Source organism: Macrotis lagotis, chromosome 5 (genome assembly GCF_037893015.1).
Source record: "Macrotis lagotis isolate mMagLag1 chromosome 5, bilby.v1.9.chrom.fasta, whole genome shotgun sequence".
Taxonomy (NCBI): Eukaryota; Metazoa; Chordata; class Mammalia; order Peramelemorphia; family Peramelidae; genus Macrotis; species Macrotis lagotis.
The window spans coordinates 139,873,240-139,889,188 of NC_133662.1; the positions used below are offsets into that span (position 1 = coordinate 139,873,240).

At 35.2% G+C, this 15,949-nt stretch overlaps 1 protein-coding gene across 1 annotated transcript in view; it reads left to right on the top strand.

Moving 5' to 3' along the window:
* AKAP7 (A-kinase anchoring protein 7) overlaps positions 1-15,949 on the top strand; it is a 296,088-nt gene that overhangs the window by 159,096 nt on the left and 121,043 nt on the right. The gene's annotated exons all lie outside the window — the stretch shown is intronic.

Here is a 15,949-nt window from a genome sequence, read left to right on the forward strand (position 1 = left end):
AAGGCTATTCTAGATGAGTATAAGTCTGGCAGCTTTTTCCCATGTCATCAAAGTGCCAAGTATGTTCCTTATGAATGAATGTGCTGTCCAAACATCAATGCAACTGAACATGAAAAGGTTTTCCACTAGTAGTTGGCTTCCAGGTAAATTCATTCTTTAGTGATTGCAATTGATGAAACACAGATTTAAAAAAGAACTCGCCATTTTGTCTGGTTCTCTTTTACTTCAAAATAATCATGGAAAAGGTCAATGAAAATTTGACAGTTTTTAAGCCATCAATAAGCATCAATTTAGACAAAGTTGTTCTAAATGTGAGACATTTTACTGGAAGAACTTCTACATTAGTATTGATAGTAGTAGTGTTTTGTGTGGTAAATGAGATCTTAAGACAAAAAATTGAATAGATTCAAGAGAGGTAATTTTAAAAAGTATTGGCTTATCTAAAAGCCATGATCAAAAAATAGAAGAACCGAGGCATTATCTTTTAAGAAATTATTGGAAAACTGCCCTAATATTCTAAAACCAGAGGGTAAAATAGAAATTGAAAGAATCCACTGATAACATCCTGGAAGAAATCCCAAAATGAAAATTCCTGGTATTATTATAGCCAGATCCCAGAGTTCTCAGGTTAAGGAGAGAATTTTTTTTATGGAAACTTTTATTTATTTATTTATTCTTATTTTGTACAAATAATTTTTTTAATATACTTTACTAAAATATTCTTGTTTAAGAGTAAACATAATACCCCCTCCCCCCCAAGAAAATATAGACCCGCATAAGTGATAAAGGGGAGAGAAAAAAATTAAAATTTAATAATAATAATAATAATAATAATAATAATAATAATAATAATGGGTATGGTCAGGTGGCACAGTGGACAGAGTACCGGCCCTGGAGCCAGGAGCACCCGAACCTAAATCCAGCCCCAGACACCCAATAATCACCCAGCTGTGTGACTCCATGCAAGCCACCCCAACCCATTGCCCTGCAAAAACAAAAAAAACCCCGCTAAAATAAAATAAAATAGTAATAATAATAGTAGGGGCAGCTGGGTGGCAGACAGATCACTGGCCCTTGAGCCAGGAGCACCCGGGTCCAAATCCAGCCTCAGACACCCAATAATCACCCAGCTGTGCGGCCTCAGGCAGACCACCCAGTCCCCTTTGCCCTGCAACACCCCCCCAGAAAATAATAATAATAATAAAAAATGTGCTTCAGTCTGTGTTCCAACACCGCCAACTCTGTCACGGGTGGATCACATTCTTTAGGATAAGTCCATCACAAAAGTAACTTCCATATTTTTCCACAGTTGCCATTGCTGATCGCAACTCCCTCCCATTCATACTTCTCTACTACTATGAACTATATTTTCTCTCTCCTTTCACTCTGACTCTGCTGTAGGGTCGCTGAGTGGCGCAGCAGACAGATCCCTGGCCCTGGGGCCAAGAGGCCCCGAGCCCACACACCATCCCTTAGGCCCAGCATCCACCTGGCCCTATGGTCCTGGACAGGCCACCCAATCCTAGCCCCTTGCAAGAAGTAAAAAAGAAAATGTGTTATATCTGACCACTCTCCCCCCATGGTCCATCCTCTTAAGGAGAGAATGTTGTAAGCAGCTAGAAGGAAACAAAGTATCATGGAGCCACAGTCAGAATAATACAAGATTTATCAGTTTCCTTATTAATAGTGCTAAGAGTATAATATACCAGAGGGCTGAAGAACTAGGATTACAACTAAGAATCACCTACCAGCAAAACCGTGTATAATCCTTTAGGAGAAAGAAAGGATATTCAATGAAATAGAGAACTTTTAAGCATTTTGATAAAGAGACCAGGGCTGAATAGAAAATCGATTTGCAGATACAAAACTTGAGAAGCATAATAAAATAAATAGGAAAAGGAATTCATAAACTACTTAATAAGATGAAACTGTTTGCATTTCTATGTGGGAAAGTGATACCTGCATTTCATAAAAACTTATTAAATGGGCATTTAGAATGAGTATTTTTATAGTCAGAGGGCACAGTTTATCCAAAGTGCAGTGGAAAGAAGCTTGGTATAGTATGCTCAGGAGGGCTTGCAGCATATTTTCAGGGTGACCTATGTGTGAAAAATGACAATATAAAGATTGTTGAGGAAACAGATGATAGAAAAATGGGTTGAGTCTGTCCTGTGTAATGATGAGGAATAATAGACTGAATACCTCTTTGATGTCTATTATATGCCATAAAGATGCAGAGGAACACTTTCCAGTGTTCTTAAATGAATCTAAGTATGTGAATAATAACTGCACAGTACAAGGGTTGTTGAAAGTAGTAGAATACTCACATCCTCTAATGGCTCTGGGATAATTGCCTTACCTGAAAAATCTGGATTAGGTCTAAAGATTCCTTACAATTCTTTTTTTTCCCTTACAATTGTTAAACTGTGATTCTAAATCTCAGATCTATTGACTTCTTATATTTTCAATGTGATTTCTGAGCTAGGTTCTTCCTTAACTTTGCCTCTTTATTGTCTGCAGCAGATATTATCACATGATTTATTATCATTGTAATACTCTTTTCATTTGTATTTCTCATTAGCACTGGATGGTGACACAACCAAGTTTCCTATGAAATGATGTTCTTTGTTGACTTGGGTACACAGTAACAACCTTCTTGACTTTCCATGGAGAACCTATGTGCTATCCTTCCTTGTTTGGCTTTGAGTTTCATTAACAGTGAGAACGCCAATGTTACTATTGATTTTTGGGCAAAGATATTTTTAGTGTGCTGACAATTAATTCAGTGTTTATAGGAACTCTAAAAACAGTGCCATTTTGAGGGTCAATGTAATATAATGTAAAGTCAGAAGATATGAGTTCAAAACCTGCTTTAAGACAGTATGTGATCAGATATCATTTACCTTCCTGATAACTTCAAAATTTCCATCCATAGAGTGAGACTGTTAATATCTGAATGATTTAGCTCCAAGTTTTTGTGAGAGTGCTTTGTAAACCTTAAAGTGCTATTTATGTTTTCATTTTGCTTTTTTTTTTGTATAAAGCAAAGAGTTTTATGGATAGGGAGAATGCTTTAGTTAGTAGTCCAGTCTATTGATAATGAACCTCACTGAATTTGACTAGGCTGTCATTTTCCATTTCATTTATATTTATATTCATTTATTCAACAGTCAAGGTAGTACTGTATTAGATTGTAGAGCTACAAATGAATAAAATACAAATTCTTCTAGTACATTTTGTGTATACAGTGATGTCACAGTAGGTAACAGAAGAAAACTCCTTATAGCATACTTGTTGATCCCACTTCTCTACTTAATCTGTTTTCTTAAAGGTTACTATTAATCTAAATATTAATTTTGGTTATCTTAGTCCTTGTCCTGTTTGATCTACTCATAGCTTTGACACTACTAACTCTTACTTCTTCTTGTACATTCTTTCCTTCCCTCCATTTTCTTTTTCTCCTGCATTTACATAGTACATTTTCCATTCCTTTTGTTCCTTCTCACCTCATTTTCCTTCTTCTAAGACCTTTTCTTCCTCCAGGGCTCTGCTGAGGACCATCTTCTCTGTGAGACCTTCCTTGATATCCTTAGTTGTTAGAACTACTTTGTAGTTCTTTGTCTAAGTTCTTAAGATCTCAGAGTCCTTTATTTTATCATAATCCTTTATTTTCCCATCTTTCCCTGTGCCTTAAGATTGCCTAAACCTATTCTTTCTTTTCACAGTTGTGTAGCTGAGGGGTAATTACTGACCCTGGGAGTTCTTTTTTCCTTTCATAGGATCCTTAAGAAAGGGTTTGGTGGCTGATGGATAAATCACTTTCTTGCAGAACTAACTGGGTTTAGTTTGTTGTTGGATATGATGTCTTGGTTGTCATGTCAGTCCTTTGTGGGACTTTTTTAATCAGGTCACTCAGTGGCAATGCTGGCTTCTCAGATGAGGACTCAGATACTGCTGCCCCTGATTCTGGGACTCTGATTTTTGGTGAGATTTCAGAAGATTTTAATGTTTCCTATCTTACTATTTGTCAGTTTTCCCTTAGTATGTTCATTGACTTGGAATCAGAGAAGAATGAATACAATAGATAGAAGAGAAACATAGTCATCATATATTCATGGGTATAATGGCTTTAGTGGGAGATAGATTGCTCCTCACTTACCTAGTGGTTGACATCAGTTTTCTTTACTTGAAATCTACTAGGGAAGAGAACAACTCAGTTTTTAGTTTAGCAGCAAAGTAAAGAATTCTCCATTACAACATATTATGCCAATAGAAAACAGTTAAAGAATACCTTTGTATGTTTTGATGTCTGGACTACGAGTGAGGAAAATTCTGCCTATTGAGTAAAACCTAAGGACTGGGCTCTTATCTATTTGTAGGAGTATATGTGTATATATATATAAACATTGATATTTATGAGTGAATTAATAAATAATTTATGTGAATCTGGCATGCCAGTTTTTGATACTTGTTTAGTACTATTGTCCTTTACTTTTTTTATCTTTAACATCAAATACTCCTCTTTTCCACTGATGGCAAGGAATGGAAATCAAGAAGCTCAAGAGGAGTTGTAAATTGTCTCTAGCAGTGGCATGCCATGTCCTCCATTCGGTTCCTTTCTCTGGTATGGCCCAGCAGACTGAAAGCCTTGCCAATACTCACTGCATATGAATATTCTGAAATATGTGGTATGGTGAAAAGAATGTTGTATATGGAGTCAAGAGGACTGGGATTCAAGTCTGCTCCTTACTATCCTTGTAACTTTAAATGAATAAACTGATATCTTTGAGCTTCATGTTCATTCATTTATAAAATGAGAGAGATTGGACTAAAATGTGAGGGTTCTTTCTAATTCTAGATCTATAATCTTATGGAAATATTAATTACAGAACATCATTCTGTTTCAGTTCTGCCTCTACCTTAATCACTAGAAAGGACTCAAATGTTAGTTTTTTTCCCCCAGTCTTTGTCAAAAATCATTGAAAAATATCATGACATTAAATCATGTCAATGCATCTTGGAGTATCATTCATTTCTGTGGGCCATAACAAGAACAGATGTGCAAAAACATTCCCCTGAACTGTGAGGGTACATTCTCCCTTCTTCATACTGGTCCTTGGAGAGAGTGAGCTCTTACTTCAGTGGTTGCTGTAGAACATTCTCCCCACCCCATTCATTTCAGAATGTGAAATAGCCACTGAACAAGTTGCTTCCTTGCTGTGGATCATGGTGTCTTGGCTTATTTGGGACTTGCTCCTTCAGGTTGCTCCTGGGGACTATATTGAAGTCTTACCAGATTTGGCTGTTGACAGACTCTGATTATGGACTTCTTACCTTTCAAAATCTCAGGTATTGCCCCAAAGGAAAGAAGTCACAAACAGAACATGCTCCTATCTTGGGTAAAGACTTGAATACAGAAAGTCATGTGCTCACTGACCTCCTGGCAGCTGTGAGTGAAAGGACCAGTCTTCTTTCCCACCCACATGTCCATAGCAGTTATTTTCCATATTTGAAGTAACTTAGGAAGGGTGGTTAGTAGCCAAAATAAAGATTTTTCTTTTTCATAACCTAACCTGGCAAGCAACAGTCTTGGAATGACTATCAGAGTTCTAAAGTGGAGAGCTGGATCACTCAATTCCACCTCATTGAAATATTCTAGAAGTAGACTTACCATACCTAGGACTTGACTATTATTGGTTAATTACTCTGTTACATGTCACTTAGAAGTATTTTCAGACTTTTGAGAAAGCTTAGGTCTATAGAATTTTTTTTAGGGTTTTTTTTTTGCAAGGCAATGGGTTTAAGTGGCTTGCCCAAGACCACACAGCTAGGTAATTATTAAGTATCTGAGACCGGATTTGAACTCAGGTACTCCTGACTCCAGGGCCAGTGCTCTATCCACTGCGCCACCTAACTGCCCCCTGGTCTATAGAATTTTAAAAGAAAGGAAGATGACAAAAAGAGAACGATGTGGCTATGTTGGATAGACAAATGCACTAGATTTGTCAAAAGACCTAGATTTGATTCTTGACTCTACTATCAACCATTTCTGTCTGTTCTTGGATAAATTGCTTTACCTGTCTAAGCGTAAGGAATTTTTTTTGAGGTGTTTTTTTTTTTTGCAAGGCAAATGGGGTTAAGTGGCTTGCCCAAGGCCACATAGCTAGGTAATTATTAAGTATCTGAGGCTGGATTTGAACTCAGGTACTACTCCTGACTCCAGGGCTGGTGCTCTGTGCCACCTAGCCATCCCAAGCCTAAGGAATTTTTATCTATCAAATGAGAGAGTTGGAGAAGTTGCCCTCTGAGGTTCCTTACATAGCCAGAATTCTATGATCTAGATTGTTCTTATATGTATGATTTTATGTATCTAAAATCATTTACATCACTCCTTCCACACTTAATATATTTTTTTCTATTGTCTTTTTTTGTTTTGTAAAACATCTAGAAAAAGCCTTGGTTCTCTATTAATCAAATGTACTTCATGTGTACTTCTTAAAGACATAGCTTAAAAGAAGAAAATAACAGACTTAGTTTTTCTTTTATTAAAAGGTCTCTGAACTCAAGAAATATTTCTTGTTAGTTATTCATTGTTCTTTTAGATCATTCAAAGGCTGCTTACAACACCCAGAATTCCATCCATTCCTTGAAAATATTCTTTCAAGAGGGTTTCCAATATCGATGAAAGAACCTTTGTACTCTGAGGAATTTGAAATCACACCATGCTTTATGGCTAGTCACCAAAAGATTTTGATGTGTTAGCAAAGGCCACTTATAATGGTAATGCTTTAAGTACCCTCATGAGGCCATGTGTGTTGAAATACTCTTGTCTTTGGACTGCAGTATTTTATATGCATTCTTAACACATGAAAACTTATGTTGGGTATCCCAAGTGTTAGTACAAGTCTAACTTTAAAAGCTTTATATATTTTTGTATATATGTATATACATATACATGCATTTATAAATGAACATTTCTAGATTATATGTACATATATATACATGCATGTATATACATATTTATTAAATTCTCATTTATGAGAACAACCAGAAATTTCATATGATTGAGAATTTATTTTTGCTTTATATTTATGTGAAAGATATAAACAAACTGATATTGCATTAAAAAAAGAATTTTAGGGGCAGCTAGGTGGCATAGTGGATAAAGCACCGGCCTTGGAGTCAGGAATACCTGGGTTCAAATCCGGCCTCAGACACTTAATAATTACCTATGTGTGTAGCCTTGGGCAAGCCACTTAACCCCATTTGCCTTGCAAAAAACCTAAAAAAAAAAAAAAAGAATTTTAGGGGTAGCTAAATGGTGCAGTGGATAGAGTACTGGCCCTGGAGTCAGGAGCACCTGAGGTCAAATCTGGTCTCAAACTCTTAATTATTAGCTGTGTGACCTTGGGCTAGTCACTTAACCCATTGCCATAAATAAAATAAATCATTAATTAATTTATTTTTTATCAAATTTATTAATTTTTTATCAAATTTATTAATATTTTTTATCAAATAGTGATGGATAAATATATTCAGAATGATCTCAAGACTTTTGTAATTTTTAAAATTAATATTTTATGCAGATGATAAGAACTCCTAAATGTGTAGTACCTATGACAGTTGGCACTTTATCTGGAAATCTTAAGAAGTACATGGAATGCCAAGAGTTTATATGACTTTTCTAGCTCAGAGGAGTCAAGATGGTGGAGTAACAGCAAAAAGGGCAGCTTGGCATCCACACCATTATTTCCTCTAGAAAGATCTAGAAAACACACCAGTCTGAATTCTGAATAGGAAATCCAAAACAAAGTCAATATGTCAATTTTCTAGCCTAGGTAGGTTTAAGAAAACAGAGATTTGCATTCTGGAGATAAGGATTATCTCAAAGTGGCCCTCTTCCAATGCCAAAGACTGAAAGAGAACGGTCCTAGGATGAGAAACACTGAGAAAGAGGACCCCCTCCTAGGAAAGAGGAATAGATCCAGGACAGAATTGGGGGGGGGGTCTAGGATTTAGAGGTAGATGGTAAAGCAGAGCAGTTTTAGTCATGTTTCCTAATTCTTTCCTTACAGTAACGAGTTCAAAAGCAAACTGTAGGGATGGGTCTCTGATCCCTGGAACAGATCAGGGACTCAATTCTGGACTCCAGGTTGATTCCAGGTCCAGGTTGAAACTTAGAATAGAATTGTGGGGATCCAGCCTCCACAGGGTCCTTGGAACCTGACAGGAGGGATAGAGTTGGCGAAATGAGTTGAGTCAACAAAGGGGTAAAGGCAGGAGCAGGTTGACTGACTGTCAGCTGCTTGGATTTATTTTTATAGTCTCAGAATCATGTATGCATTAAGCAAGCAAGCTAAGATCATTTCCTTGGTTACAAAAGTGTACAATTTTCATCATCAATCATATAAATCATGTGGTTGCAGGTTTTAATCATGTGATTGCAAGTTTAATTAATAATCATATAGTTAATTGATTTTTATCCCGACTCAGAACATGATGACCTCAACCTATCTGTTACCTTATTTATTATTACATTGTATAATTGTTAATTCAGTTAAAGTTATTTATTAAGCAGTTCTTTAATGGAAAGTTTTTTATATTTTTTGTGTAAGTAATGTTTTTGATACACTCCCTTAACAATCTATAGTGAGGGTCTTTATGCTTGTTCACCCATCCATTAATTCTTACAACAACCAATTTTTCTTTCAGGCCTTGTTGGTAGAAAACATGGTTTCTGTGACTTTTTTATTCTTTCCTATGAAACTAAGGCTGCTAGAGTTCACATATTGGTCACCTATACTATTTTCTCACCATTTTTTTTCATATATTCCTGTGTATGGTAAGGGGGGAAAAACCTATTAATTTCCCTGGAATTCTATCTGACCCATCTTGTATCTGTATTCCGTGTATGTATTCTGACATTTCCTTGGAATTTCCAGTGTGGAGTTTTCCAGAGATTTCATAATGTTGAAGCCTTTTGTATGCCTCAGGGAGAGGCAGTCCTGTTAAATTTGGACAGAGTTTACAATCTGTTTTATTCAAGTAATTTTTCTGAAATCCTTCCTTTATAGTCATTCCACTATTACGATGAGTAAATATTGCAATCAATAATAGACTATTGGTATGCATGGAATCCCTATATATATTGAAGAAGGAAATGTTGTTCCATCAGGCAGTGTGACCGCCTTGAGACTTCTTGCTGCAACTGTATCAAACAGCTTAGAGACCCTGGCTCCCAACATAGAATAATCAGGCTGGGATTCCATACTGAAGGGGAACCTGCAGTTCACCTATATTGAACTTGAAAGGTGGGTCGTTGGTGGCTGAAGCAGTAATCTGACTGCAACTTCCAATCAGTAAAGTTAACAGACCCCAATCTGTGTCAGGAACTTATAGAGATTAGACAGGAATTTGTAGAGCTGAGATGAGGAAGGCTTTGAGTAGATTTTGTCAGGGACCATAACATTTTGGAAAGAACTGAAAATTTGCAAGTTCCTAACCTGAGTTGTAAAAGTAGTAGAACGTAAGAGAAACCCAAAATGAAACCCCCCAGTAATACCTTGGCCAAAATTCAGAGGTCCAAGGTCAGAGAAAAAAATTACTTCAAGCAACCAGAAAAAAAAAGAATTGAAGTACTGAGGAGTCACAGGCAGGATCACAGAAAACTTAGCAGTGACTACTTAAAAGGGAGGGATATTGCATAGTAGAGGAGTAAGGAAGAAATTACTTGCTGGATCTATGGGTAGAGGAAGAGTTCATGACAAAACAAGAGATGGAGAGGTTCATAGAAGATATGAGAGTTTTAATTGGATGAAATAAAAAAAATTACACAATGTAGCTAAAATTAGAAGAGAAGTAAGAAAATGGAAAAAAATTTGAAACAACTTTCTATGATAAGGTCTTATTTCTAATTTGAGTAGTCAAAGTTATAAGCATCATTTCTCAAATGATAAATGATGGAAGGATATGAGTAGGCAGTTTTCAGATGAAGAGATTGAAACCTTCAATAGTTGTATTTTCTTTTAAAATGCTTTAAATTTCTATTAATTAGAGAAATGCAAACTAAGCCAACTCTGAGCTAATACCTCCTACACAGATTGGCAGAGTTGACTAAAAAAAGAAGGAAATTACAAATGCAGGAGAGGCTGTAGAGAGAAAAAGATACTTTATTATACTATTGGTGGAGATGTGAACTGGACCAGTTATTCTGGAAAGCAATTCAGAACTGTGCTTTCTCTATAATTAAACAGTGCTTATCAGTTTGCCCTAGGATATCGCAAATATAGTTAAAAGAGATCAAAGAAAGAAGAAAAGAATCCTGTATAAAAATATTTATAGCAGTTCTTCTTATGGAGGCCAAGAATTAGAGGCTAAGGGGGTGCTATAAATTGGGAATACTATTTTTCAGGAAGAAATGAAAGAAAACCTGGGAATGTTTGTAAGAATTGATGCAAAGGAAAGTGAATAGAACTAGGAAAACAGTTCATACAATAATAGCAATAATAATGAATTATGTTTTTGATATGTTGAGTTTGAGTTGCCTATGGAATATACATTTAGAAGTGTCCAATAGGCATTTGATGATACAGAGCTGTCACTCAGAAGAGAGATTGCAGCTTGATTTATAGATTTTGGAGTCATCTGTCTTGAGATGATCACTAAGAGGTTTAGAGAAAAATGAGAAAAATCACTAAAGTTTAGAGAAAAATGGGAAACCTAGGACAAAACCTTGGACTGGAATAAGATCAATAATCTGGCAGAGGAGACTAAGGACTGTCCAGACTGATAGCAGAGAGAACCAATGAGAAAGAGGAATGTCATGACTACTAAAGGAGAATCTTAAGAAGACTTAGTTAACATTATTCTATAGTAAATGCTACAGAGAAGTCAGGAAAGAAAAAAAGCTGAGAAAGGTGTGTTGGATTTGGCAAATAAGAAATTATTTGATGGAGAGAAAAACGATTTTAATTGAGTAAAGAGGTGATTGGGAGATGTGAAGAGAAGTGAGAATAGTGGAAGAAGAAGCAAACTGTGTAGATAGTTTTTTTTTTTCCTAAGAGTTAACTTGTGTTGGGGTGGCTAGGTGGCGTAGTGGATAAAGCACTGGCCCTGGAGTCAGTAGCATCTGGGTTCAAATCCGATCTCAGACACTTAATAATTACCTAGCTGTGTGGCCCTGGGCAAGCCACTTTACCCCATTGCCTTGCAAAAAACTAAAAAAAAAAAGTTGTGAAAAGGAGGATATAAAATCATAGCTTGAGGGCAAAGTAGAGTCCTAAAGTTCTGAAATCAGATGAATTCAAAGTGGGCACTGTCTCTACCAATGTAGCCTTTTTCTATAGAGATCTTCTCATCCTGTGTGATTTTTTTTCCATGCCCCCCCCCCCCTTTTTTTTTTGCAAGGCAAATGGGGTTAAGTGGCTTGCCCAAGGCCACACAGCTAGGTAATTATTAAGTGTCGGATTTGAACCCCAGGTGCTCCTGACTCCAAGGCCGGTGCTTTATCCACTATGCCACCTAGCTGCCCCTCCATGCCCTTTTAAAAAAAATTCTGCATAGAAGATTTGCTCAATGCTTTAATAGCCATCCTCTAGGTGTTTCAATATTTCCTGAATACTAGTACTGCCTTATTTATTGTTTTTCTCCTACATTTTTAGTCTTCTTACATATTACTCTTTTTTGTGCATTCTTTGACTTATCTATAATGCTTTACTTTCTCTTCCTTTCATATAACCCTACATGTCTCAATTTCATGCCTTTATATTGGATAGTTTTTATTTCTGGTACATAAAGCGTCTTCCTCTTAGTCTTTTGGGAATCACTTCCTGACCCATCTTAAGCACCTAAATTAATCTTTTCCTAGCCCTCCCAGCTGCTTCAACTTTCTGTTACTTTGCATGTGCCTTTGTATACAAATAACCTGATTTACATTTTCCCAATAAAATTAGAATGTAATCTCCTTGAGTACCAAAATTTTTTTTTGCCTTTCTCTGCATTCACAGGACTTAAGTCAGTGCCTGGCACATATTAGACATTTAATAAATACTTGTTGATCAAATAATTTCCTATATAACCATTTCAACTTCTCTGATCACACATTATCCTTGAGGCACTTAGATAATATTTGTGTTTAAAAGGAAGAGATTTTATAGCAGGTAATAATAATAATATGGAATAATTTGAAGCTCTAAACAATTTCCCCAATGTGATTTTTTGCCCATTCTTTTAGTCAACTTTGTCTTGAATTTATTGCCCATCTCTAATGCCATTACCAGGTATTTTACATGAAACATTCTGTAAATATTTTTAGCATTTATCCAGAAGGTCATCATATGCATTCTATTAAACTTCATATTAAATTTCTTTAATTTTACAAGTTTTATTGAATACAAATAATGAAACAAATTACAACTTGAAAGGTGTTTAAAACAATATCATAATGATACTCTTAATTCTGATTTGAACAAATGTTTGTAATATTTGATTCAATAGAGAGTTAAGAGAGTTAAATCTAGTTCCACATTAAGTTTATTTTTGCATTTTTTATTTAAACTAAGAATAAAGTAAAAATATGTGGTTGAAAACAGTAGGATAAATATTAACTGAGACAGAAGTTTCTTGTTTATTATTAGCCATCTAATCAGTGAAAATGAATAGCTATTTATATAAAATAATTACTTTAAAAATTTTTAATTTTTTTCCAACTATATGTAAAGATAGATTTCAACTTTCATTTTTTAGTAAGTTTTGAGTTCCACATTTTTCTCTCTTTCTCCCCTTCACACAAAAGCAAGTAATCTGATATAGATTATAGATGTAATAAATATTTTTTATTGACAGTGGATGAGACCCTATATTAAAAGGTAGATGTACTTAAAGTTCAGATCCATATGGTATAGTATTTTTAGCAAGGTTTATATATAAATTAATCTTTGTAAAGAAAGAAACTCTTTAGGGGGCAGCTAAGTGGTGCAGTGGAGTCAAGAGGACCTCAGTTCAAATCCAGCCTCAGATGCTTAATAATTGCCCAGCTGTGTGGCCTTGGGCAAGCCACTTAACCCCATGCAGAAACTTAAAAAAAATGCTTCAAATATGCATGTTTGTTGTCTCAAAGAAATATATAATTATTTCCTGCTTAAGATGTCATTAAAGTATTTTTGGCATAAACCCCTTGAACCTTCATTGTGAACTTCCAAAGGGTTGCCACTGATCCACAAATTGTAATCATCGGTCTACAACATAACCTATTGGTCTCTATTTTTACCATCAAGTTGTCCTTCAGCACTGTCTGCAGACCGAACTCTGTCTGGATAACAAGCCTCCCTTAGGCATACTAAAATACTAATCTGGCACCACTGATGGCTTCTGTCTCCAGGTATGTGAAATCAGAAATTTCTATAAATTGTTTGGACAGCTCTAGGATGGCTCTAATTACATCATCATTTATTTTGCCAATTTTGAATATTTCTAGGATACACAATGATGCCTGTGCCACACAGGTGGAGGAGATCCAGACTGCATGCAGTCACCACTTTCCTTCCTGTTCTAGTCTTTCTTCTTTACTCAATATATTCCCTACTCTCCATAAAATTCACTCACTTCTTATCATGTGTATGTGATATACAGTGCCATATAATTTTGTTTTACTGTAATTAGTTGGCTCCTTCAAATACTTTGGCAGAAGTAGGATTTCAACCAGTTTTTACTTTTGTTGTTGTTGTTTTTGTAAGGCAATGGGGTTAAGTGACTTGCCCAAGGTCATACAGCTAAGTTATTATTAAGTGTCTGAGGCCAAATCTGAACTCAGGTCCTCCTGAATCCAGGACTTGTACTCTATCCACTGAGCCACCTAGCTGCCTCAGCCTTTACTGTTTAAAAAAAAAAACAGGTTTTACATCTCTTGTTTTTGACAATACATTTAAAATATCCTTGGTTTCATTTTTATTGAAATTATAGTTGTATATAGTATATATATCTAGTCTATCAGAATTTTAAATAGAATGAAAGTTACATACATGTAGGACTCTGTGTTAAATAATACCATTTTTTAAAATACAAATTTTTATCAGAAATATTTTACTTTTTGTTTTTTACATCATAGTTTGTTTAATATTCTAACAAAGAAACAAGTAAAACTACTGACACAATGGCTTCTTTTGACGGTATATGCAAATCTCTCCCAACTCTGAAATTTTATGGAAAAATCTGTGAATTTATGTAAGCAAGAAAAGAAAACAGAAGAATGGTTAGCGAGGTAGGAAGCAAACCAGACTATTGTCATATCTTGGAAGACAAGGGAAGAAAGAGCCCTTACTAATAAAGAAAAGTCAAAAGTATTTTTAAATTGTAGAGAGATAAGGACTCAAAAAAGGTCATTGTATTTTTTTAAAAGAATACTAAAGGTGAGATTAGAAAAAATTGTATCAGCTAAATACTGATGGTAAAAATCACACTGTAAGTGATTGAAGAAAGAGTAGGGAGCAAGGTAATGTGATCTTATGACTTGCTCATCATATGATCTGATCTGTTGAACTTTGTTTCTCTTACCTAGAGAGCTCTTTATTCTTTACTTTTCTTATCTCCTGACTCTTAAACCTATTCCTTGTTCTTAATCATGGCAAATCTTTGAATTCCTGGCTCCTACCTCAATTTATTTATTTGTTTATTTATTTTTTAGTTTTTTTCAAGGCTATGGGGTTAAGTGGCTTGCCCAAGGCCACACAGCCAGATAATTATTTAAGTGTCTGAGTCCGGATTTGAACTCAGGTACTCCTGACTCCAGGGCCAGTGCTCCATCCACTACACCACCTAGCTGCTGCTTCACATATTTGCCTCTTGGAAGACAATCTATCAGTCAATCATCAAATGTTTATTAAATGCTTTTCAGATACTGCGCTACCATTATGTTGTTGATTGAGCTAATCAGATCAATTCTGCTGCTACCCATATCCAGATATGATATGTACACAGGACCTATTTATAACATTAACAATATTTTTGAATTTTTTAAGATTACTTACCTGGTAAATAAAGCTTTTCATTTTGTGCTTGCATTTTATAGGGTTGTACTAATCAAATTGTATTCGTCTATCAAATCCTCTGTTTTTCTAATACAAGAATATTACATGGCCTGTTTATTCGGTAACATAATGATCTTCTTATATTCACGTGGACATAATCTATGCAGAAAGTATCCAAACAGGATAAAAATATCCTTGGTTTCATTTTTATTCAAATTAGGTTTTTGTATATGGTCTATCAGAATTTTAAAAAGAATGAAAGTCATACATGTAAGATTCTAGCATTGTGTTAAATTGCACCATTTCTTAAAGCACAAATTATTATCAGAAACCTTACATTATCAGTTATAGGTTTATGATATTGAATTGTTGGAAAACCTGTGATATTTGACAGTAAGAAGAAATAAAGGATTAAACTGAAAATATTTTCTCACTAAACATTTTAATTCAATATAGTGTTATTTTTCATCACTTTCTGTAGTGCCCATGGAGAGTTACTTGTAGCAATCTTGCCACTGGAGGGAACTCATCATCCATATATGCTAAGACAGGAAAAAGTGAAAGGGAGGAACAGAAACTGAACAAAATAAATATTCCTAGGACTTTAATCTGATCCTTATCTGGTGTGATCATGAGATGTTTCACCATTATAGATACCCTTATCTGAATTGCTTTAAAGTTTGTCAGTTTCCATCTTAAATTATGACTCCCCAAAATACACCAGATGTGGTTAAATTAGGATGAAGTAGAGAGATTTACATTTCCTTTCACTATTTTAGCTTTATTATTTCCTATATTGAATATATTAACAGTTTACTAAAACTCTCAGAAACTACTTCTCCTTCACTAAAACCTTCTATGTGGGATATGGCTTCATAGAAAAACAAAATCTAAGGAAGATATTGATCCTTCATTATTTCCAGGTG